The sequence below is a fragment of the Lissotriton helveticus genome, chromosome 9, assembly GCF_964261635.1.
Source record: "Lissotriton helveticus chromosome 9, aLisHel1.1, whole genome shotgun sequence".
Taxonomy (NCBI): Eukaryota; Metazoa; Chordata; class Amphibia; order Caudata; family Salamandridae; genus Lissotriton; species Lissotriton helveticus.
Genome location: NC_136070.1, coordinates 128,103,259 through 128,127,450, shown reverse-complemented (window position 1 = coordinate 128,127,450; position 24,192 = coordinate 128,103,259). Strand labels below are relative to the sequence as shown.

At 45.3% G+C, this 24,192-nt stretch overlaps 1 protein-coding gene across 1 annotated transcript in view; it reads right to left on the bottom strand.

The window, feature by feature from the left end:
- CHP1 (calcineurin like EF-hand protein 1) overlaps nucleotides 1-24,192 on the bottom strand; it is a 149,887-nt gene that overhangs the window by 82,707 nt on the left and 42,988 nt on the right. The window lies entirely within an intron of this gene.

The window sequence follows — 24,192 nt, the reverse complement described above, 5'->3', positions numbered from 1 at the left end:
CGGGGTGGCGCCCATCTTGCAAGATTGTGTTTCTCCGTTTATATTTCCTTTCTTTGTTTCTCCTTTTTTTCCTTACCCTGTTCCTGTCCTTATTGGTTCCCTCCCCTCAGTCTCCCCCCTGTTCTTTTTTTTTTCCCCTTTCCCTCCCTTCCCTCCCCCCCCCTTTTTTTTCCATAGGCTAGTATGGCGAGTAGGTTTTGAAAGTGCAGATTATTTGCTCCCCTTGCATTTGTTACCGTAATATTGGGTGGGGGGCATGAGATGTTGGTTGTACTTGTATGCTTCTCTAATATATTTTGCGCTTGTTTTGTACTACGATCAACTCGTGTCTTCATATCCTTCTCCCCCCCCCCTCCCCTCTTCCCATTTTGGCGAGGGTGTATTTCTGTTTATTGTTTTTCCCGTATTTTATGAATCTGCCATGAGCCTTATCCCCTTATTATAAAATGAACCTCACTGTTCCTGATATTGGGCCGTTGATATCGCTTGTCCTTTAGTATTGTTTTGAATATGTTTGCCTGCCTGCCAGCTGACCTTGTACCGATTACCTTGATTTTTGTCATTTTTGACTTATGGCCGGCCGGATTGGTTGTAGGCCCACGAATGTATATCCTATTGATGCAAATAAAGGTTTTCAAAAAAAAAAAAAAAAAATTTAAAAAAAATTATGGAGGAGGCTGATGTGATCAAGTTGCTATGATGAATTTGAGCGACCATCACGAAGGAAGGTTTTGTTGACTATATAACAAAATTTGCTTTAAGAGAATTTGCATCAGCAGTTGATCGTTTTTAAAGAATTTACTGAAACATTGGGTAACTGGTCAAGTTCTTGCTATCAGAAAGCCCGACTTACTGATATTTCTAATGGAGTAGTAATTATTCAATAGGACAAAGGTTAACGATGACTTAGGATATATCGTGGGTGTTAAACACTTGATGAAAGGCAGATTATGGTGCATTTTCTGCATAGCTCTTTGACAGGGGAGGATAATGTGTTTTAATAACTTCCAACTTCTGTAAAAGGAGATCATTAGTGATAAAAAGCTTTTTTTAGTAAATTGTCTAAATGGTTTAGATAGTAACGGCATGAGAGAAAAATTGATTAAGGAATATACACATACAGACTTCCTAACACAGGCCTCTCAACGCGATGGTTATTCAGGAAGCAGCCAGGCAGTAGAGTTGATCCCACATTCCAGTAGCCCGGATAACTGAGCAACTTCTGTTCAACTCTGCAGAAGGAGGCTGTCTGGCCCCTGCCAGACTCCCTGATCCTCTACTTGGGTGGTACTCTGCTCTGGCACCCTCATCCTCGTCTCGGTCCTCTGACCCAGACTTTCGGGCTCTTGTGGACCTAGGATGTTTTCTGCTCCCCACCATCTCGCTTAGACTCTTGCTGTCCCTCTTTTGTGCCTCTTTTACTGTCCCTTAGTTCGTGCCTTGTTTATTGCCTTTTGCTGTCCCTCTATGCTCAGGATTTGGCCTTCTATGGTCTCTCTTCTACCTCTCTTTTGTGCCGCTCCTCCTTTACTGCCCTTCGTTTTATGCCCATTTGCTGCTTAATGGCTCTTCTCTATGTGCCTTTTTTGCCTTCTGCCCCTCTTTTTGTGCCACTTAAGGACTCTCCTTTTGTGCCTCTATCTTTTTCTATCCGCGTTTCACTCCTCTTCCCTTAAGTAACCCACTCAGTTTTCCTGTTCTTTGCCTTCCCGCCCTCTCGAGGTGAGCATTCCTAGCTCCACCCACCGCCCTTTCCTCCCTGAAGCCTTAACAGCTGCAGACACATGCAGTGGGTGTGGCACTGATGTGCCATAGGCAAGCTGGTCTGTGACGGTCTGAGCCTCGACTGCGCCCAGCGCCAAGACCCCTGAACTACTAGCCACCCACTTTAGCCTGATATACTACTCGGCCGAAACCCTCAAGCCCGTTACACTCTGCATCCACGCGTCCCCACCACAGGGACTGAAGTTGTGTTCTCCTGCCCCAGCCACAGTTTCTCTTGCCCCACCTCCAATCCTCACTCACTGCCTCCTCCTACTACAGCACATCTTACACACAACTGCACCAAGACATCCGCCAACACCCACACACCCTCTACCCTCACACCTACCCTCATCTGCCTATTCCTCAACACCAGAGTCTGGGACCTCCTGCATAACCTCCCTTTTCCAACAGAAACCTGGCTTAACCCAGCATCCTCACAAATTTCTCCATCACAGTAGACAAACCCATCTTGCTCGGACGGACCACTCCTTTGTTCGCTTCAACATGCACCTGCCTAACCAGCCTAGAACCACCTACACCAAACAAGCCCATGTCCCGGTGGACATATGGATCTCAGAGCTCCAGTCTCGAAAACTCCACACCACGAAGACCAAGCATGTTACATAACAAACCTCAACACGTAGATCACCTCCTGCAAGGACTCCCTGGCTCCACTGGGAACCACATCTGCTCCTCGCTCAAACAGCTAGCCTGCTGGCACACTGAAGACATTGGCTCACGAAGTGTCACAGCAGCAGAAACAACAACAATGGTGTCACTACAACAAAAACAACTGTAGCAACTGCTAAAAAATCGGTCCTCTAGATCTACCCCCAGCGCCTCAAAATTACAAAGCAGCTAGCCAATTTACAATTTCAAATTTTATTATGATTTGGAACTCCTTAGAGGTCCACATAAAGGAAAAATACAATATAAAGAAAATCATTTCACAATAAGAATAAACAAATCATAGTAATTACAATTACTGGAACACAAAGTGACACATTAATAAGCATGCCAATCTTCAAAAGATTTCTAAAAAACATTTGAAAAAGTTAAAAATATAATAACAGAATCTCTCATTAGGGGGATTATATAAAGCACACATAAAGGAATTCACATTTAGAATACCCATTTGCAAACATATATGTCTTAGCCACTTGCTGCGATAGGGGCGCAGCACTGGGCATATCAAAAGTACATGTATTCGATCTTGAAAAGATTGATGACAAAAATTGCAAGTTGAAGATACTCCGTGCCATTTAGACAAAAGATTGTTTAGGGGTAACAAATCTTGTCTCAGTAAAAACCAAAATCTCCTAATACTATGAGGTAAGTTCCAAGTGGCATAAGGTTGGGCGGATTTTCTTGCAAATGAATCAGTAAGTAGATTAACACCCTTCTTATCAGAAATAGCAGTAAAGTCTAATCTGTAACTAAGGTCCCAAGTGGCTTCCTTCAGGACAGACTTTAACTGGGATGCAGATAAAGAGAAGAGAATACTCTCATCCAACTGCAGGAGGGATACGGCCTTTCTAAAGTTGCTAACTATCAAGGAGTGTTCCCCTAAACCTCCCAATAGTTCAGTCCTTAGAAGGAACCTCATGGTCCCCTCTTCTCCTCTGGCTATACTTGCGACCCAGCGCACCACAGCTGCCAAGCCCTGCACCCAGCTGCTGCGCAGACCGAACTCAAGTCTGCAGGCTGCCACGGAGCAGGCAGAACTGACTGAAGTAATACTTCTTAGCAATTTCCCCTCCACCTTATTTTGGAAATCCCAGTGCTTAAGATCAATTAATTCTAAGCCATATAGAAGGGTGGATGGGACCTTTGCCCTAAAGACCTCCAGTAAATGCGAAAAATGCCTTTTTCCCAGTGCCGAATATAGTGAGTTTAAACTTCTTCCTTGGGCTAATGCCTTACGGACACTATTATCGGTGTGGGGTTTGGCACTTAAATTATCACAAATTACTTTTCCAAGAAAAACATAATTCTTTACAACCTCCAGTTTGTCATTTCCCACAGACCAGGTGAAATTCTTAAATTTATGTTTTTTCCGGCCTGTGATGCACATAATTTTACTCTTACTTGCATTAATTTTTAGGAAATGATCAACTGCATACTGATGTAGAGCAAGGAGGCGTTTAGTAAGACCTTTGGGCATAAGATCCATTATTATGATGTCATCCGCATATAGCATACATGAGATATGTTTTCCGCCCAGTATTGGGGCTATACCATCACAAGAGGAGAGAGAAGCGGGTAGATCAGCAATATATAACGAAAAGAGTAGCGGAGCAAGTAAACAACCTTGCTTAAGACCATTACATGAAGGAATGATCTTAGAGAGCCCCCTGTCACCTCCTTGCAACACCTGGCACCAGGTGTCTGTGTGCAACAACTGAATCATATCTAATAGATATGGCGGCATTCCCATGGCCGAGAGCTTTCTCCACAGCAGTGGACGGTCAACCTTGTCAAATGCTGTGGAGAAGTCAATAAAGGCCACGTAAACTCTTCCGCCACGTACCCCTATATATTTGTCAGTAATAGACTGAAGAGCGGAAAGATTGTCCAACGTTCCGTGGCCCTTACGGAAACCTACTTGTTCTAAGGGAAGGATTTGATTTAACGCCACCCAATCATTAATCAGCGATAATAGACATTTACAAAACACTTTCCCGATAGCGTCTAGAAGAGCTATTTGGCGATAATTGATAGGCAAGTTCCTATCACCTTTTTTAAACAACGGAACCAAAATACTCCCCTTCCAGGATGCAGGAATATATTTTTTAAGGTAACAAATCCTAAAGAGAGGAAATAGGATTTTACTCCAGGCTACTGGATTTTGTTTTAAGACTGATATCGGGAGTTCATCAGGGCCCATGGCACCTGAAGAACGCATGTCTCTTATAGCTAATTCTATGGATAATTCTGAGGGGTATTCAGTTATAGGGGTGGTATTTTCCTCAATTCCCCTAAGCTTCACCTGCCGATCATTTTTTGCATACAGACTTAAAATGTAGTTGACCCAGGTTTGTTCGGAGATAGGAATTGGAGATGGGCGCACTCTAGAACCACATCCCTCCCCAATAAGGGTCCAGAATTGTCTAGAGTTCCCATGGACAGCGGCTTCACGCAATCCAATCCATAACAGGTCCTCTTTTTCTCTTTTCATTTTTTTCTTTAACCTGCTCCTCCTCCTTTTGAGAAGAGATATTTTCTGGGATCTTTCTACTGCACCACCTAAATATTGTTCCCTCACCAGTTTGTTTATTTCCTTATTGAGGGAAACAACCGCTTTTGGGAGGGAATTTTTTTTCCTGATTAGGTTCGATTTTTTAACAGCGGAGATGACCTCCTTTATAAAAACATCAAAAGAGCACTGTTCCACCCCCTGCCAATTATTTAAATCGGACACAGTTTTTTCAAGGAGAGGTTCTAAATCCTTCATGGCTTTATAATCCCAGAAGCATCTACCTGTTTTTTGAAAGGTGACCACCTCTCTGTCCAACACCCAGGTATCAGAATTGGGAGGCTCTAGGGAGAGCGTTAGTACAATAACATTATGGTCGCTAAGGCTAGTGTCCAGGACCACCAAATCCCTTAACAAAGAGAAAAAGGGTTGGTCAACAATTATATAGTCTAAAATTGATTTGCTGTTGAAGGAGCTATGAGTATAGTTTGCAGGGACATCAGAAGGGAGCCTACCATTAACTATGAGTCCCTCCGTACTATATAGTTCTTCCAGCAGCAATTTGCCCCGTTTATTTGTTTTTATGTTATCCGGAAAAATGATTTGGGGTATCAATAAGACCTCCTCTTTTTCTTTATTCCTGAATAATTCTAGACTATAATTGGACACTTTACAATTTAAGTCGCCAACTAACAAGAAATTAGAGAGAGGGACTGTTTTTTTTATTTGTCTAATAAAAATGAAAATTTGCTTCATCAAAGTGTTAAAAAGATCACCAGGCGGAATATAGGCATTTATTATAACAAGAGGGTGTCTCTCCCCAATTTTATCTAAATTGGAGAGGGTCACAGCCTGGAAAAGGTTACTGGGATCGATATAGTGAGAGAAACTCCACATTATTGTATTTGATAAAAGGCAGGCAATTCCCCCCTTTGCATGTCCTCTACTAGAGGGGGTTGCCGCCACCTCCAATACATAATAATCCTTCACTATGTTCAATTTATCAATACACCAAGTTTCCTGGATGCAAATGATATTAGCATTCAAGGAAAAAAGATATGATAATTTTTCCGGATTATTATTAATGCCGGCTGCATTCCAGGAAATGACAGAAAAATTACTGCTAAAGGTGAGAGAACAGTCTAGGGTTATCCGTCACCTTAGTCACCAGGGCACCGGTTAACCAATTCCATTGCTGGTCATTCTCAGGTAAGCCTCTGATTATAGTTTTAGGGGAGGGAATGGGATGCGTTACTATCCTTTTTGTTTTTGACACTCGAATTTTTAAGTCATCAAAAGGTTGAGAAAGACCAACCGAACTCAATCCCCTAAGAGGACCATTCGCAATGAGATTGTCACCACTAGTGGCTGTAAATGGTACCACATCAATCCCCTGGCTCTGGAAAAGTTCAGCTTTATTTAGTATTAGATTCACTATCAAATTTGAGTAGAATCTTACCCTAGTTAAAGACGTGGGTCCAGATCCCAATAGTGTTACTAAGTCAATGTCGCTTGATTTAATTAAATTTAGTCCCTCGATATCCTTACAACATTTCAACAGAAAAGATCTGTTCAAACTTAAATCGATATCGAATAATGGGACAAAGTCCAAAATCAAAGAATCAGTACGGAGTTCCGTGACTTTATGAACCGTATTTTGGCCCCCAATTGCCCCCTCTAACCGGGTACGGAAAGAGGGTGCAGAAGGATTTAAAGAAGTGGGAGCCACCAAGGCAGAACATCTTTCTTCTTCGACTAAACGAAGGGTCATAGATTTTTCTGTTCCTAGACCCTGATCTGTTAGATTTGATTTTGAACAATTCATAATAATATCATCAGAATTAACAGAGAGCCCCAAGAAATCAGAGGATGGCCTAATTGGATCAAGCTTCAGAAATATCTTATCCTTGTTCTTGTTCTTATTCTTGTTGTCTTCAACCTCAACAGAGGGGGACTTGAAGGAAACTTTGGGATTCTCAAAGAGAATTTGTCTCTGCCTCCTTTTTTTAAATCTACGGAGAGACTTCCTCTTTTTCCCCCCCTTAGGTTTTACATGATTTTCCGCTTTTTCCTCCAATTCCAACCCCTTAGGTTCAAGATCGAAAATAGGATATAATGCCACTTCGGCAATAGCGTTAGGAATGACCAAATTATTTTCTTCAGCAACAATACCTAGAATGGAATCGCTTATACAATTATAAGCAGAAGATTTCAACGTGGGACACGCGTCCTTCACTACCGGAGCCACCGGCATATTCTCACTCAACAAACAAGGAGTATTAGTCCGAACATTATTAGGAGGTGTTAACGTGGAAGAGTCTGGGCCACAGCTCCTTTCACAGGTCTTAAGTAATAAAGCCTTTAAAATTTGAGTAACAGAGTCCAATACGCAATCCGAGCTACCCACGAATTTATTAAGTAGCGTGAGAATTGAAGATAGCAACTGTTCCAATGAAAGTAAGAATTCAGAAATGGGTTTCTCGGAATATTTCAGACTAGGATCATTAATAACCTCAATCCCAGTTATATTGAGCAATGGACTTGAAGACATGTTTGTTTTAAATGAGGGATCTAGTGAATTGGGAGAAGGAGTACTGCTAAAAAGATGGAGGCCAGAAGGAGTAGCGCCCATAGGGGACTTTACAACATCTGATAATGCCCTAGGGACGTCAACCAAATAACGTTTGCACAACACAGGGTCAATAATCAGGGGCTGTGAATCTTCATTTATATCCACCCTCGACTTAGAGATGGACAAAGACCCATTGTGCAAAGCATTATCGAAAGTTAATACAGTCTTAGAATTTCTGGGATTAACTGGGCTAGAGATTAAACATTTCTCATTCTCCTGAGATACAGACGTGATAGGTGGAAGACCCCCAGAAATACATGCGCTAGGACCAGGAGTTCCCAGTTCTACCTCCTTCGGTTGACTAGCCAAGGATGGAATAGGGGTTGAGACCAGGGAGATGCTCTTATCAGGTGCAATGATTTCCTGAGGAATACCATCCAACGCTTTCTCCCAAAGCTGAAAAATCTGGGTTTGACCTTTCAACTGAATCGTTGCAATATTCTTATTTCGAAGGGGGTTTGATCTGGTCTTAGCTGTAGATCTTCCCCCCAACACTCTTCCAGATCTCAACTTTTTGGCAGTCATACTACAACTAAGATCAAACTATAAAAAAGGTAATATGAAATATAAATACGCAGGTAATATACAGATAAAAGTGGATACTATCTAATCGCTCAGGCGAACAATGAGAGGCATGTATGGAATCACTAAATAAACAGTAATTGCCTACTATGACAAACAATCAACGCAATGAACAAATAACATATATTGAGATAAAAATTAGGGAGTGGGCCCAGCCCAGCCTACTTCAGCCCACTGAGGGCCACAGAGGGCCCGCTCTTAGTCCGGTCTTCGTCCGCGCGCGTCCCGCGTACGCGTATACCAATTAGTTCTTATAGGAGGGAAAAAGGGGGCGGGAAGAGGCACCAGGTGCGCGCGATGGACAAGCGCTAGCACCTCTGGTCCTCGCAGTCCCGCTCCCGCTCCAAGCGTGGGACGCTTCTCACCCTGTGTCCAAGCAATGAAAGTACACCAAGGAGCACACGAGCTCCTAGCTCCTCGAAAAGTAGCGTCTCTGGGCAGCACAGTCCTTGCAATCAGGGAACGACGCTAAGTAAAAATGCTGGCAGGCTCAGAGAACAAGCAGGCAGGAACGAGCGGCACCCGCGGAGCGGGGGCCGCGAGAGGTGAAGTAGCCTGCAGAAAGGGGGCGGGAAGAGGCACCAGGTGCGCGCGATGGACAAGCGCTAGCACCTCTGGTCCTCGCAGTCCCGCTCCAAGCGTGGGACGCTTCTCACCCTGTGTCCAAGCAATGAAAGTACACCAAGGAGCACACGAGCTCCTAGCTCCTCGAAAAGTAGCGTCTCTGGGCAGCACAGTCCTTGCAATCAGGGAACGACGCTAAGTAAAAATGCTGGCAGGCTCAGAGAACAAGCAGGCAGGAACGAGCGGCACCCGCGGAGCGGGGGCCGCGAGAGGTGAAGTAGCCTGCAGAAAGGGGGCGGGAAGAGGCACCAGGTGCGCGCGATGGACAAGCGCTAGCACCTCTGGTCCTCGCAGTCCCGCTCCCGCTCCAAGCGTGGGACGCTTCTCACCCTGTGTCCAAGCAATGAAAGTACACCAAGGAGCACACGAGCTCCTAGCTCCTCGAAAAGTAGCGTCTCTGGGCAGCACAGTCCTTGCAATCAGGGAACGACGCTAAGTAAAAATGCTGGCAGGCTCAGAGAACAAGCAGGCAGGAACGAGCGGCACCCGCGGAGCGGGGGCCGCGAGAGGTGAAGTAGCCTGCAGAAAGGGGGCGGGAAGAGGCACCAGGTGCGCGCGATGGACAAGCGCTAGCACCTCTGGTCCTCGCAGTCCCGCTCCAAGCGTGGGACGCTTCTCACCCTGTGTCCAAGCAATGAAAGTACACCAAGGAGCACACGAGCTCCTAGCTCCTCGAAAAGTAGCGTCTCTGGGCAGCACAGTCCTTGCAATCAGGGAACGACGCTAAGTAAAAATGCTGGCAGGCTCAGAGAACAAGCAGGCAGGAACGAGCGGCACCCCTGAGAGTACAAGTTATCCTGAGCACTGCCTCCTCAAAGCAGCTAGCCCTCAACGAATGTATCCAAAACAGCTCTAACAGCACCACGAAGAAAAATCTTCACCATTGTGACGGAATTCCCCCGCCCCCAATCCCTTAGATCCACGACCACCAAACATACTAGAAACTCTACACACAACTTTCTCACTACTTCATGGATAAAAATCAGTATCATCTACAACCTCACCCCCTAACTGAACCTCTCCACCATTGGAGTCCTCCACCCCGATGACAAACACCCTGGAAACCACATTGACATGCAGACCAGCCATCAACACAATGGAAACCACTAACACCATGCACTCCAGCCACTCAGGAACCCTATTGGATATGTGCCCGCAATTCATCTTCGCCAAAGGGCTCGATGCCACCTGCACAGTTCTTACACCGATACATCTCTCCCCATCACCACCACCACCCCGGACTCTTGGAAACACACCACAGTCCTACCGCTCCTCAAGAACTCAAGAAACCATTAGCAGACCCTTTGACCATGGCTAACTACAGATCCATCTCCCTCCTCCCCTACCCTGACAAAGTCCTAGAGAAGCTCATCAATGCCCATCTGACCAAATACCTCAATGGGCCTTAACCAATCCAGCTTCAGATCCAATCACAGCACCAAGCCAGCCCTTGTTGCAGCCACTGACGATATACGGCTCATAATAGAACAAGCATTTGCAATGCAATAGGTCTCGCATTAGGAAAGTTTGAGCTATTGGTATTGTAAATGACAAATTATTTACTTATATGTTGGTTTTGAAATTAGCGAAATTAATAGCTTTGTCATTTACATTGCCAATAGTTGTAACTTTCGCAAAAGTGACACCTATAGCATTTGTAATGCAATATGTGTTGTATTTAAGTGACTTAGATGTATTGATATTACAAATAACAATGGCTTAATTTTTTAAAATAATTAATACTTAAATAAAAGGTATTGTAATTGATAATGGCAATAGCTTAATAGCTTAGACTTTTGTAAATATCTTTTGTGAAGATTATGTTCAGTGTATTTTATTGTGACAAAATCCAAGAACAGAAGTGAAATATCAACATCTTTTTGTGACATTTGTAATAAAGCTTAAAACATTGAGAGAACATATTGGACTCAGTAGTTGTTGTTGAATGGTTGCACAGATTGATGCTGTGGTGGCTCTGAATGATGTTGTGGCGGCGACGAGTGATGCTGTGGCATTCAGTGATGCTGTGGTAGCGCATAGTGATGTGGTGGTGCCGAGTGATGCTATGGTGATGCGATAGATAGTGAGGGCGATAGATAGAGGGAGGGCGAGAGAGAGAGATAGAGGGAGGGAGGGCGAGAGAGAGAGATAGAGGGAGGGAGGGCAAGAGAGAGAGATAGAGGGAGGGAGGGCGAGAGAGAGAGATAGAGGGAGGGAGGGCGAGAGAGAGGGAGGGAGGGCGAGAGAGAGAGAGAGGGAGGGAGGGCGAGAGAGAGAGAGAGAGAGAGGGAGGGAGGGCGAGAGAGAGAGAGAGAGAGAGGGAGGGAGGGCGAGAGAGAGAGAGAGAGAGAGATAGAGGGAGGGAGGGCGAGGGATGGAGTGTGGGGCGAGGGATGGAGTGTGGGGCGAGGGATGGAGTGTGGGGCGAGGGATGGAGTGTGGGGCGAGGGATGGAGTGTGGGGCGAGGGATGGAGTGTGGGGCGAGGGATGGAGTGTGGGGCGAGGGATGGAGTGTGGGGCGAGGGATGGAGTGTGGGGCGAGGGATGGAGTGTGGGGCGAGGGATGGAGTGTGGGGCGAGGGATGGAGTGTGGGGCGAGGGATGGAGTGTGGGGCGAGGGATGGAGTGTGGGGCGAGGGATGGAGTGTGGGGCGAGGGATGGAGTGTGGGGCGAGGGATGGAGTGTGGGGCGAGGGATGGAGTGTGGGGCGAGGGATGGAGTGTGGGGCGAGGGATGGAGTGTGGGGCGAGGGATGGAGTGTGGGGCGGGGGATGGAGTGTGGGGCGGGGGATGGAGTGTGGGGCGGGGAAGGGGTGTTCGGAAAGTCACCAAGAAGTCCTTAAGCAACCAGACAGCAGCGGTCTGATAGGTTTCGAAGTACAAAGTAGTTTCCTAAAAGTGAACAGTGAAAGGGTAGCAGCCAGCCAAAGAGATGGCAACAAGACTATGTTCCAGGGAGGAAAAAACATATGATGGGACAATAAGAAGCAAGCAAATGAGATTGCCAAATTCAATACTGGGCGGGTATAATAAGCTCCTGCAAGCTGTAGGTAAGTCCATATTAATCGCATTAAGAGCCTGCAATGTCTAGCATGCTCGGCCTAAAAACCAGCACTGGCAAAAACATAAAGATTCATAGAGAAGATGAACCCCAAAACCGTATCCCCAAAAACAGAAAAAGAGGAAGAACATGATCACCAGAACTCACGTGCAGCAGGGTAGCTCATGTGTAACTTACCCTGAGATTGGCACAATATAAAGGGGTGGTCAATCTGTAACATATCAACATTTGCATCCTGAATGAATAGGACTGGAAAATAAACATACAAAATATATTTGCTCATCTCTCTTTGCCCAGGGTCTGGTCTTCTTTTTTTTCGTTTTCCCATTGATTTTACCGCATATGGCGGTGGTGTGTTTTCCTGACTACCGTTTTATTTATTTTATTAAAATTGCATTTATATAGCTCTCAATACCCCTGACTATGCGTTAAACCCTCCGCCCTCTTGTCCCACTGTATACCCAGGTTATCCATGCAAACTAAAGAGGGAATGTAATCTGCATGTGTACCAATAAGCCTTGTTAATGTTCATCAGCTGTACTCGAGATAGTACTGCTTACCAGCTCCGTTTTAGCAGTACAGTTGTGAAAAAATACAAATAAACCTAAGGAAACCACCTGCCGGCTACTTACAGTAACTGTCCATAAAAGCAGTCTTAAGTTCGGACAAATTGAGACCATTCGTCCGTCATTTCAGTACGTCCGGGTCGCATACTAACCAATTCCAGTGCTGAATATATAATTGGATTCGAACGAGACTAGGTTGAACTCGGAATATGTAAAGTAAGCTACGATAGGCGGGTTGAGGGGTAGCTCAGCTAATACTAGAGCGCTGCACAGAATTCTTACGTTTTCATTGGCTGGAGAGGCTACATGCCCAGATTTCCGACATTCTCATTTGCTGGGGATTCAGCATGTGCTTTTGCGGTAAATAAACCACGTCGAAATACTTCTTAGGAACGTGTGACGATCATTAAATGTAGGAGGGCTGCGACTACCCGTCGGGGCCTAGGTAGGTTCTATGGTTGCCAGTCCCACTCCCAGATTGGAGTAGGAGAAGTGGTGCTATCCTTCGGCGACATCGTGACAGTTTAGAGTAAGGCTCCGGATAGGGGCAGGGTGATGATCGGAGAACGGTCATGGGATACATTTGTATTTATTTTATTCGGTGAATTTTTATATAGCGCGGACATTAGCCTACCAACCCGTGCAGCCGCCGCCACCACCACGGGACGAGAGGAGCCCAAGAGACCCGGTGAGTGGGGTGGGGGGCAGTGTGTGCGTGTGTGCCCGTGAGGGGAGGGGGGGCGCGTGTGTGTGTGTATGCAGTGTGTGTGCCTGCGTGCGTGTGCCTGCGTGCGTGTGCCTGCGTGCGTGCATGCATGTGTGAGTGTGGCTGTGTGTGTGTTTGCGCACTTCAGGGAATGTGAGGCAGGAGTTGTGCACGGCGCCGGCCTGGAGGTGCGCGTCCACAGACACCAATCGCCGCGCGTGCCCGACCACGGTCTCAGATTCCCAGGAGGCGGGCGACATTAGTTGTCGAGCTGGACGCAATGCTTCGCACTGCTTTCTCCAGCTCGACCTAAAAAGAGGACACAGTGGCATTTATTCTACTAGACATCTCAGTAGCTTCGACACCTTACCCTGCCACATCCTCAACCAATGTGTCCATGAGGTAGATTATATGGTCCAGAACTACAATGGATCAGCTCCTTCCTCTCTGGACACACATAATTGGGCAAACTTGTCCCCTACTTGTTCGACTCCACCAACCTGATCTGCAGCATCCCACTGGGCTTCTCATTGAGCCCAACATCTACTTGGCGCCCCTCTCCAGCATCATTCGCTCCCACAGATTCAACATGAATTCAGCATTATCTTTTATGCAGATGACACACTACTCATACTCTACCTATCAGTAGGTACTACCACTACACAAGCAAACTTTATCAGGTGCTTGGCCTCCGTGGCAGACTGGATGAGGAACTGCCTCAAACGCAACAGCGACAAAACTGAAGTGGTCCTTTTTTGGCAAAGACACCTCTCTCTGATCCCTGAGTTGGTCGCTCACTGAGCTAGGACCAACTTCCTGCCCATTCAATGCTGCCAGAAACCCAGGCATGTTGGTATACTGCCGAGTCTCCGTGTCAAATTAAGTCAACATGGTCGTTCCAGCGGCTTCTACTCCCTCAAAATACTAAGGAAAATCTTCAAATGGCTCCCTCTGGACATATGCAGTTGTCTTATGTGTGCCCTCAGTACCAGCAAGCTAGACTACAGCAACACCTCCTATGTCGGTATCGCAGGCCAACTCCCCAAAAGCCTCCAAGTAATACAGAACACAGCTGCATGACTTGTACTGAACATACTCCACCATACTCATATTCAAACACCTCAAAGACATACACTGTCCCCAATCCACAAGCTCTCTCTTAAATTCTCACTTAGACACCTACAAAGCTCTACAGAACCAAGGCCCATTCTACCTCAACACTACAACCAGCCCCCCCCCGAATTCCACAGACCTGAGCCAGAGGGTGCACCTTCTAATACTTCGTCCCTAGAGCCTGGAATGAACATCCTCCACATCAGACCGCCAGCTCCACCCTCAAATTTAGAAGAAACTGAAAACCTGGCTCTTCAAGTAGGCTCCCAGACAGGCTACAACTTACTTTTTGCAGGTGCCAGGATACTCTCCTGGATGATATGCATGCACGACAAATAGGAATAACATAACTATCCTTGTGCTCATGAAACAAATAAAATAGCTGCCACAGGAGCAGAAGAATGCAACTAATACGGATCAGCAGTGTAAACTGAGCAAAGTTGACCATGGAATTCCCAGAATGGCTGCAAGACAATTATTTTCTTTCCTTTTCGAAGCAAGAGTTTAGATGGATACTGCAGGAGAGGAGGGATTTGTGGGCTCTAATCTGCGCTTGAATGTGGACATTGTCAGCAAAAAAAGGGACTAAAATCTAAGCTGATGTGCTCGGCTCACCTTCCGACAATCTCGATCCACTATTGATGCTCTGCTGCCACCTTTCCTTAAGTTCTGAATTCTCCTGTAAGCGATCTTTCAAAGTTGAGGACAGATCACAAGTCACATTAAATGTAAATTAGCTTATTTGCTGTTAGGCTGGTGCCTATCCCGAGCTCACAAGTAAACCAGCGGGCCCACAAATAAGCAGACCAGCTGTGGCACTCAGGTGCACAAAAACAGACGCACCCTGCTGCACCCCAGCACGCCCAACCTTCCTGGAAAGGGTAGGTAGAATGATGTAGATCAGCAGATAGGGATACCCGAGCTGCACAACAAAGAACTCTAACCAGGTGAGAGGAATTCAAAGGTACTAATCTGTGTCCAGAATGTCAGCCTGCTGCCACATTACCACATCATCTGCTGTGGGCACTGCCAGCTAGAGAAAATCAGCTGGCAGTCATGGAAAAAAACTAAGCACAACGGGCAATCCAGTAATGCACAGGTGAGGAAAAATCAGCCAGCTCAACAGCAAGTGGTAAGTGTCTGCGATCACGATGCCCTCAGCATTGAGGGAGCAGAGTTCTCGAGTACAGCACGCTTTAAGGAGGAAGGAGGAGCAAATTTAGGATGATTGAACTGACTGAGCAATTAGGACACTCTAGAACTCAACATAACACACTAGACCCAACACATGGAATACATCCATTACAAACCCGCTATATACCTGGATATCATGTGGCTCTCAACAGCACCAACCACAAATAAACATACAAGAGACCACATAGGATCATCTTGCATACAACCAACACAGTACAGATACACCTTCTTTAAGGCTATTACCTTGTTCCAATTAACACTTACCCTATGCTATGCCACACACTAATACACCAGAAACCCATTACAAAGAACTAACATGCATCCAACGAGACCCAAAAAAAGCCTAATGTTATAATTACCTGGGACTACAATTGCCACCTAACACCATCCCATAACATCATCATAAGCGGATTCAGAATCTGTGATGGAACCTTGGATCCAGCTGTGGATTGTAGTTAGTAAAAGAGACTATGGCACTGGCAAAATTCACCCTATCCAAACACCCACATAAAATAGCATTTGGATAAGCCACTAATGCAGAAACGCAGCCCAGCAGACCTGCAGAGCTAGATGAGAACAAGCGGCCAGCCAGTGGATAAGTTAACATTCATTCGAAGGACACAAGCTGTGAAAGGGATGCAAAAGGCAGCAATTAGGGCTGCGACAATGCAGGTGTGTTCGTTGAATTACTATAAGAATTAGGCAGCTAGGGTTGCATAATGGAATCCTTCATGCCAAGTGACAGGATCTGTAATATTAACTTTATGAATTGAAACATTTTCCTTTTCATCAAACCTGTACCTGTGGCTTGCTGGTTCAATCTCCTTTCAGGACAGAGAACAGATTTTCTTTCCCAATAGCCTGCACAGCTTGCCAAACAGCTGAAGGCATTCCACTGGGTGAAACAGTGCTTACCAATATTACAATAGGCAAATAAACATAACATGGTAACAAAATATGCAACTTAAGAAACGGCACATGCTCCCCGATTTCGGTTCTTTGGGTGAGGTCTGCAATCATTTAGATCTCAGGGGAGTTAGTTCTAAATGTAAGGGCGACAGATTGGCTTCAACTGTCCAAGAATGGCCTGGAACTCTCCCAAAGAAACAAAGGACTGCGGCCTGCATCAAGGAAGACGATGTGCTAATCTAGTAACAAAGGGCACACACACAGGTTTCAGCTGAATGAAAACAAGTTTCCAGTGAAATATTCCTTGTACTTGATGTGCTCTCTCGGATATTATTATATATCCCTTTAATGTGTGATTCTGATCCTTGAAAAGGAACCCACCGACTCATACCGTGCATTACAAATGTGATGCTCATTGCAAAGATGTGGCCTAGCGTCCACAGCGGTCGTACTCGTACCTGGGGAACCGGGTTCGAGTCTCGCCAGGGACGCTCATTATCCTGTGATTCTTAATCTCCCCGTACCGAACAAAAACTGAATGTGTCCATCTGCAACGCAACTGGTGCTCATGTAAAGCGCTGCCATACCTTTGGGTTGAGTAGGGCAATATAATCCCCCCCCTACCCCCTCCCCCCCCAATACATTGGATGCCGGACGTAGTCGCCAAGTAATGCACCAAACGGGCGTGAACACTGACCGAGGGTGAACAAGAACGACAGGCACTGAAGTGTGAGGATTTCAAGTACAAAATTATCGAAATAGAAAATCTCATCGAACACCACAGGACGCTGACCAAAACTCCTAGACTGACAAGCAGATGAGAACGTTTTCAATGCTAGATTACTGTTTGTTTACAGGAAGGCAGGGGTATAAGGGGAAAGAGCAGAACCTTTTGCTGTATGATGCAAAAATAGACTAGAACGCTTAGAAAAGCGTAACAGTAGATGCTGTATGCAATTTGTCCAACTCTTGACTACAATGTTTATTTATTCATTTATTTAATGCGTTTATATATAGCGCAGACTTTATCCGAAGGTGTCAGAGCGCTTCACAATAGAAACAGTAATGAAACATGAGGAAAAATTACAAGTCAGCATGTTACAAGAGCAAACGTTACGTTACATAAGGCAATGGTGGCAATTGTGCATGTATCAAAAGCAAAAAAAATACAAGAGGTAGCAAACGATACGTTACAAGAGGAAAAAACGTGACGTGTGTGTATGTTACGAAAGTGTACAAAGTACAAATAGAGGTATAATACTGCACTAAATGGCAGATACTCAAAACACACGAACAAACGTTACGTTACATAAGGCAATGGTGGCAATTGTGCATGTATCAAAAGCAAACAAAAATACAAGAGGTAGCAAACGATATAATACAAGAGGGGAAGTGACATGTGCATGTTACAAAGGAGTACACAATACAAGTAGAAATATTGTACTGCAATAAGTGGCCAGAGTGTGGACACTATTCAACGAAGCTTGCTCAGTCAGAGAGGTAATGTAGATAGATAAGCTATCAGTGTCTTTCAGCTTTGGGCAGGGGATCCAAGGCCAAATTCTTCCATAAAGCGACTCCCTTTGGCCTGAATAATGAAACACCAAATTAACACTGAAAAATGCCTTTTCCCTCTTCTTAAATCCAAAAATTGTGAAATGGGTGTTGCTGCTGCTCTTGCAATACCCCAGCTAGCTTCCTCCAAAACCTTGGTTTGATCCAACTCCTGCCCACCAGGTCATAGTTCATTTGGGCTGCTCTGATTTTGCCCATTTCACTGAAACACACCAACCTTCGAGTACCAGCAGTTCTTGCTTTTGGCTAAACCTAGCTTGTTTCTGTAACTCGGATAGTAACCACTTGCATCACTTTGTGGACATTTAAAGACAATAAATGTAAGCCCGGTTGCCTAAAGGGCAACCAGCACAACGTGACATCTTCACGTTTCGAAGGCTTTTCTCTTTCAATGGCTGTAGACCATGACAGCAATAAGTTACAGCAGTGATCTGGCAAGGTTTTTGAGGTTACACACACCTGTTGTGGGGACTGGTTCCTAAATGAAGAGGCACTGCACGGCAGGACATTTTGTAGGCGCCTGCTTTACTTTATCAAGACTTCTTGTTTTTAATGGCACGTAACGAAAATGTTAGGCTGGGTTTACACCATTTCAGGCCAATAATTTCAATGAACCAATAATCAGGGCGAAGTTAACCAATAATCAGGGGTTACTGAAATGATGCAATTTCGCAGTAGTGGAGTTTGTCATTTGCCACATGATCCATCATCTGCTGCATAATTTTCAGATTTAAAAAAAAAAAAAAAGATTTTAGCTCAAACAGATCAAAAGTTGTTAAAATGCTGCTTTCAAGTAGATGGCCCTTTGCAAAGAGTGACTGTCACCTTTCTGTTGCCTATTGATTTATTTGGGTGTTAAACGCCTACTAATGAGGCAAACGCTTGGTTGTAAAAATTACAAAGTAATGCCAAATTACAAGCTGCAAAATATGCTGCATTACACCGTATCATTAGCCTTTTTCGTGCCCCATCATTTAGACAACACTGCCACATAATTTCAGTAGTGCTGCCAATCATTAAAACTTGGTGGAAAAGGTCATTTCCTGCACATTGGTAGACCCTGCGCTCCAGAGGTCTTCCTTCGTTCTCCTCTTCCTCCTCCAAGGTCTTGAGTTATTTTCGAACAGCTGGGGTACATTCCACTAAAAATAGCTGTTTAATCCACTGCAGTTTTTAATAAAGAACGAGGTCTGCCCATTCTCATAGGACGAGACTCCTGAAGTGGAGCTAAAGCGTGAGCCGGGAGCTCCCTGGCCAACCGTGGAGCTTAGCTCCATGCTATAGAGATGTTAGATGCCATATAGGACATCTTAAGCACAGTCATTTTTAAAACTCTATTGCCACGGTTATAGACAAGCCTCCGATGCTCAGGACCATGCAGTCCATGTCGCTTCCCATCATCTCTACCAGTACAGGTTTCCTGGAATGGTTTCCAAAGCGCTCATGATTTCATGAACCTGCGAGAATGTTTTAATTAGAACAAGCAATGTTTGTGAGCAGCCGGAAGCAGCCCCCGCAGGTCTGAACTCTGTGCGAACCCCTGCGCCATTAGCATTTAAAGCTTATGGTTCCAGCTCATTAAACGGAGTTTGTGCTGGGATGATTTTAATTGAAACGAATACAAAACACACTAATGGAATAGCTATGGGGCTGTGGGCATTCAAGCAGAACAGCAGCAGCAAAACACCAGGGTACTCAGCACGGGAAGGTGCATCTATTCTGGGGCAGAAAAGGGGCAGGGAAAGCAAACTCAGCAATAATGCAATAATCCATAAAGGGACTCGTCCCAGTAATTACACTGGACAACCTGATGCGGGGACAGGACTACAGAACTTGTCGCTTACCATGATCCAAAGGGTTGTTAGGGGTCCATCCCATACCCAATCCCTGCCCATGTGACCGAGGGCAAACTTTAAGAGCAATCGGTTAAACAGAACCATTATGTACATACCACCCTGCAGTTAGCAGAAGAAAACCATTATAATGATTCATAGTTAAACAGTAAAGACAGTTTCATTACACGCCCCTAATATACGGAAATTAAAACATGCTAAATGTCTTTAAATGTCAAATCAATAATCTTAATACCCCCATAATATCCAAACTCACTGATAAAGGGGTAGCTAATGGACTGACCCTTGGTACAGACCATAGAAACTAGTTAGTCATTGCCAAAACTCCCTGCCTTGACCCAGTAAAGGCGCCTGTTAATGATCTAATCCAAGTTGGGCGGGCCGGGCCATACAGCACCGAACAGGTTAGAAAAAGGAAAAACTCATAAATCTGCGGTTTGCTTTAAACTACTAAAAGCACCGTGCAAAGAGCCAGTTGCTAAACATCCACCTGATTCATGTCCCTCAACACCAAGCCGAGATGCTCCAGCGCAGTAGTCCTACTGGATTTCTCTAACATCTTGCGTAAAACAGAATCTTCAGCCTCAGTAAACCAGGGCAGGAACGTGTCCGAGCGTTTTTTATCGAAATTGCAAGTCCACATTTAAGAGCCCCAAATGGATCACAAAAGTTGCCAGAGTGATCAAGTAGGATCACCTGTAGGACCCTCTGGTTCATGAATCCCGGATATGAACGTGGAGATAGGTACTGCGTCAAACAGCTTTAGGGGTGGAGTCAATAGGTCATTTCCATTTCTCAGACCACTTATTTCAGCAACTGTAGACCATGTCTATGTTCTTTCCATGTAGGCTACTCAATACTTTTTGGACGAGTCACTAGGCTATCAATTCAGATTTCCTCCAACTGATAACTTTCTTTATTTCCATCATTTCTTTATTAGCAAAATGTCAGGACAATACAAAACACTGCTTAAATCAAAAGTAAAGCAGCAGACCACATCCAGTTGCATCTCTGGCATTAGCAGCAAAGAAGGGGGTAGGGAGTGAGGGGAAAACAGGAGGGTGGAAAAGGAATCAGGAGAAAGTCCTAATGCAACACAGGAGGAGCTACACCCAAAACGTTAGAGTACAGAGCATGCTCAGTCGCTGGGGCCAGGAAGTACGGAAGGAACTGGTATTGAACTGGACCTCAAGTACCTCCTTGGTGTTGATCAATCTTCAAAGAAGACCCAATAACTATTGCAACCAGTTATTAGATCTTGCTGGAAGTGGGCGGCTAGCCAAGGTGGTCAAGCCTAACCACTCTAGGCCTAAATTAGGTGTAGTTCAATAAACAGTCGAGAAGTCATTTGTGCTAGACTCCCCATTAAACAATAGAGTTACTTTACACTATATATAGCCTTTAACTTGTGATGGAGACCTCACCTATTGCGCTCCCATGGGTATCTGTCACCATCAACCTCTTTCAATATAGAGTACAAATAGAGCCAACTGGGCATCCATTAAACAATACTTAGATCTAAATTCTATACCCTCATCAGCTTTTTATTTTCAGGCAGCTATAAATACTGTTAACAGCAATACACTTGCTTAGTGAGTTGACTTGGTGAGGGCATGCGGACAACTGACTGCAGTGGTATGTGGTTACAAACTCCAATTTCTTTAGAGACCAGTAAATTGAGCATCAGATAAAAGTTTTTTCTGTTATTTACAGCATTTGGGGAAGGGAAGGTCGAAGTGTGGCAAGTAGTGCTATGCTTTTATTACTGAATGTGGGACAGCACTGGGTCAGCAACATAACATCACCAACGCCTTTTATTTCAGGAGTAATGCTTTAGTCCCCTTACATCAGAATCTAGAGTTCAGCTGCTGCAAACAACAACTTAGAGGGTCAAAATGTATGTGCCTTTTCCTGTGCTGCACATTCACTTTTATAACAAAGCTGTATAATGGCTCTGCTGCCGGAACAGCCACCAGCAAGTCTCAGTGGGCATCAAGTGTTAGATGCCATGGTGGATAATCACCAGCTCGATGCTGGAGCCTGCTGCATACTAAAAGCTGAGGTATAAAGAAGATCTCACACCGTCAATTAAAACAACAAAGTCTTGCAGAACCAGTACCAAAACAAGACCTGCTCTCAGTTAAGACTACAACTCGTAACAAAATCTATTGGTCTTTGTTTTATGTGTTAGGCCCATGTTACACTCACACAGAAACAGACCACTAGTTTACACTTTTTTAGGTCCAACCTAAACAGCGCTTGAGCTGTCAGGCAATCTGTTGTAGGTACATTGTGGTGGCCTGACTCCTCCCAGGCTTTGAATTGCTTTTTGTATGTGTCCCTAAAATAATTGCAGCCTGCAAATGGCTAAACGTGGGCGTGTGACCGACCTTTTTTCAAAAGTTCACTCATATGGAGAATTGCTGTGGGAGCGAGCAGCTACACGCACAGTGTTGGCGGGATTCACGCTTTGCTCCGACAGCTCTTCCCTCCAATTAGTATGTATTTCTGTGGCCAGAACACCAGCGCTCATGCTTTGAGTCGCTGTTGGTTTCTGGCTATAACATCATTTTTTTATACAAAACGCGTCCACACAATAGGGGATCCTGCAAAATACAGCTGTCTGCTTAACTTTAGGCAGTTGTCGCGGGAACCGGAAGGGATGTGCAGTGGCTCCTGCGGCAGCACACAGCGGGCGCGCGATTTGCTCCGGCTCCTCCGGAACTCGCAACCTTGCTGGTCTAAAATTCTGATAACGAAAAATAATTTGACTTGAGTGACTATGCAACAGACCATTGCAAATGATGCCCACACTGAGGAACGGAGGTGCTTTCATATTTTGCCTCGCCAATTGTAATGGGATATGTGTTTGTGGTCCACACATCCCTATCCTGTTTGAAGCAACGCTCCCACGCACTGTCCCTTTTGGGTGCCCGTAGCGCAGAGGTATCTGGCTACCGTGCAACGTTTAACAGTTCAGCGAGAGTGCGCAGTAATTTACTATTGTCACTCTTGGAACACAAGGATCCCAGAAGCATGGCTGCGGCTCACCAGCGCTTCAGCATAGCGAAGTGGTCACTGTGCCGCCGTGAAGAACTTTCTCTATGTGTGGTGGTGGCAATATGGTAAGTTGCCACATTGAATATAGCGTGTTCAGATGGAGCTCCAGCCCTATAGACACCAGTCTCGATTCTTTGTGGTGCAGAGGGGGCAACAGGAGGGCCAGGCCCTCTCAAGGGAGGCCTTTGGCCCACCCTAGGCCCCTCTGTGAAAGGAAGGGCATTGTTTACTGTTATTTTCAATACGTGAGTTTTCTGCCACTCACTTGCGTGATAAGTAGCAAACCCATAATCATGCATGACTGGACAGTTGCTCGTGGGGGTGGATCTGTTATCCCTTATTTTATTTATTTGTAAAGTTTTATATAGGGCGAACTTGACCCAAGAGGGTATCAGAGTGCTTTACATTAGGAACGTTGCGATAAAGTTACATGAGAAACAAAAGCATAGTAAGGTACAGTACACAAAAACAAAGTTTCAAGAATTCGTCGGAGGGTGGGGGGGAAGGAGTAATAGCGGGGAGACGAGGAACTGTGCCCAATGTCTGTCTGGGTAGGTGACGGTCAAGGGGGGGAACCAGGGCCAATCTCCTCATTAGCTGTCTAGCAGCTCCACCAGTCATCAGCCATGTTGCTCTGGTCTCAGCGTTCAGGAAACCCAGTTTTAGTTTATTGAATTGCGAAGGTTATATAGCGCTGTCTAGACCCGGAGGTATCAGAGTGCTTAACCAGAGGATCGTTGCATTAAAAGGTACATCCAAAGGATTATATAGTGCTAGCTAGACCCAGAGGTATCAGACAGCTATAAGAGGGACATTGTGTTACAAATTACATCAGCGTAGTAAGGTACAGTAACCAAACAACGAGGTTGAGAGAATTTGTTAGGAAAGGAGGGGAGGAGAGAGCCATAGCAGGGAGACGAGGAAGAACGGTGTCCAATGTCCAGCTGGGTAGGTGACTGTCGAGGGGGAAACCAGGGCCAATCACCTCATTAGTTGTCTAGCAACTCCACCAGGCATCAGCCATTTTGCTCCGGTCTCAACGTTTGGGGAAAAACAGTTTTGAATAGATACATAGTCTACTAGGATAGAGGTAGAAGAAGGAGGTGGGGGGAAGGGGGGGAGGGAGTAAAAACAAGCCAAAGAGTGAGCTGGGGGATGTGATCAAGGTCTGGTCAGAGTCCGGTGGAAGCGAAAGCTGTGGCAGCCATCTTGGGGTCAGGCAGGGATTCTGACCTTGGAGTTAGATCCAGAGTTAGAAACACCCGGTAACCATTTGCCATTAACTCTCCAAGTGCAGGGAACTTATATAAATAAATAACTTAACTGTATGAACAAAATTTAGTCAGTGTGCATAT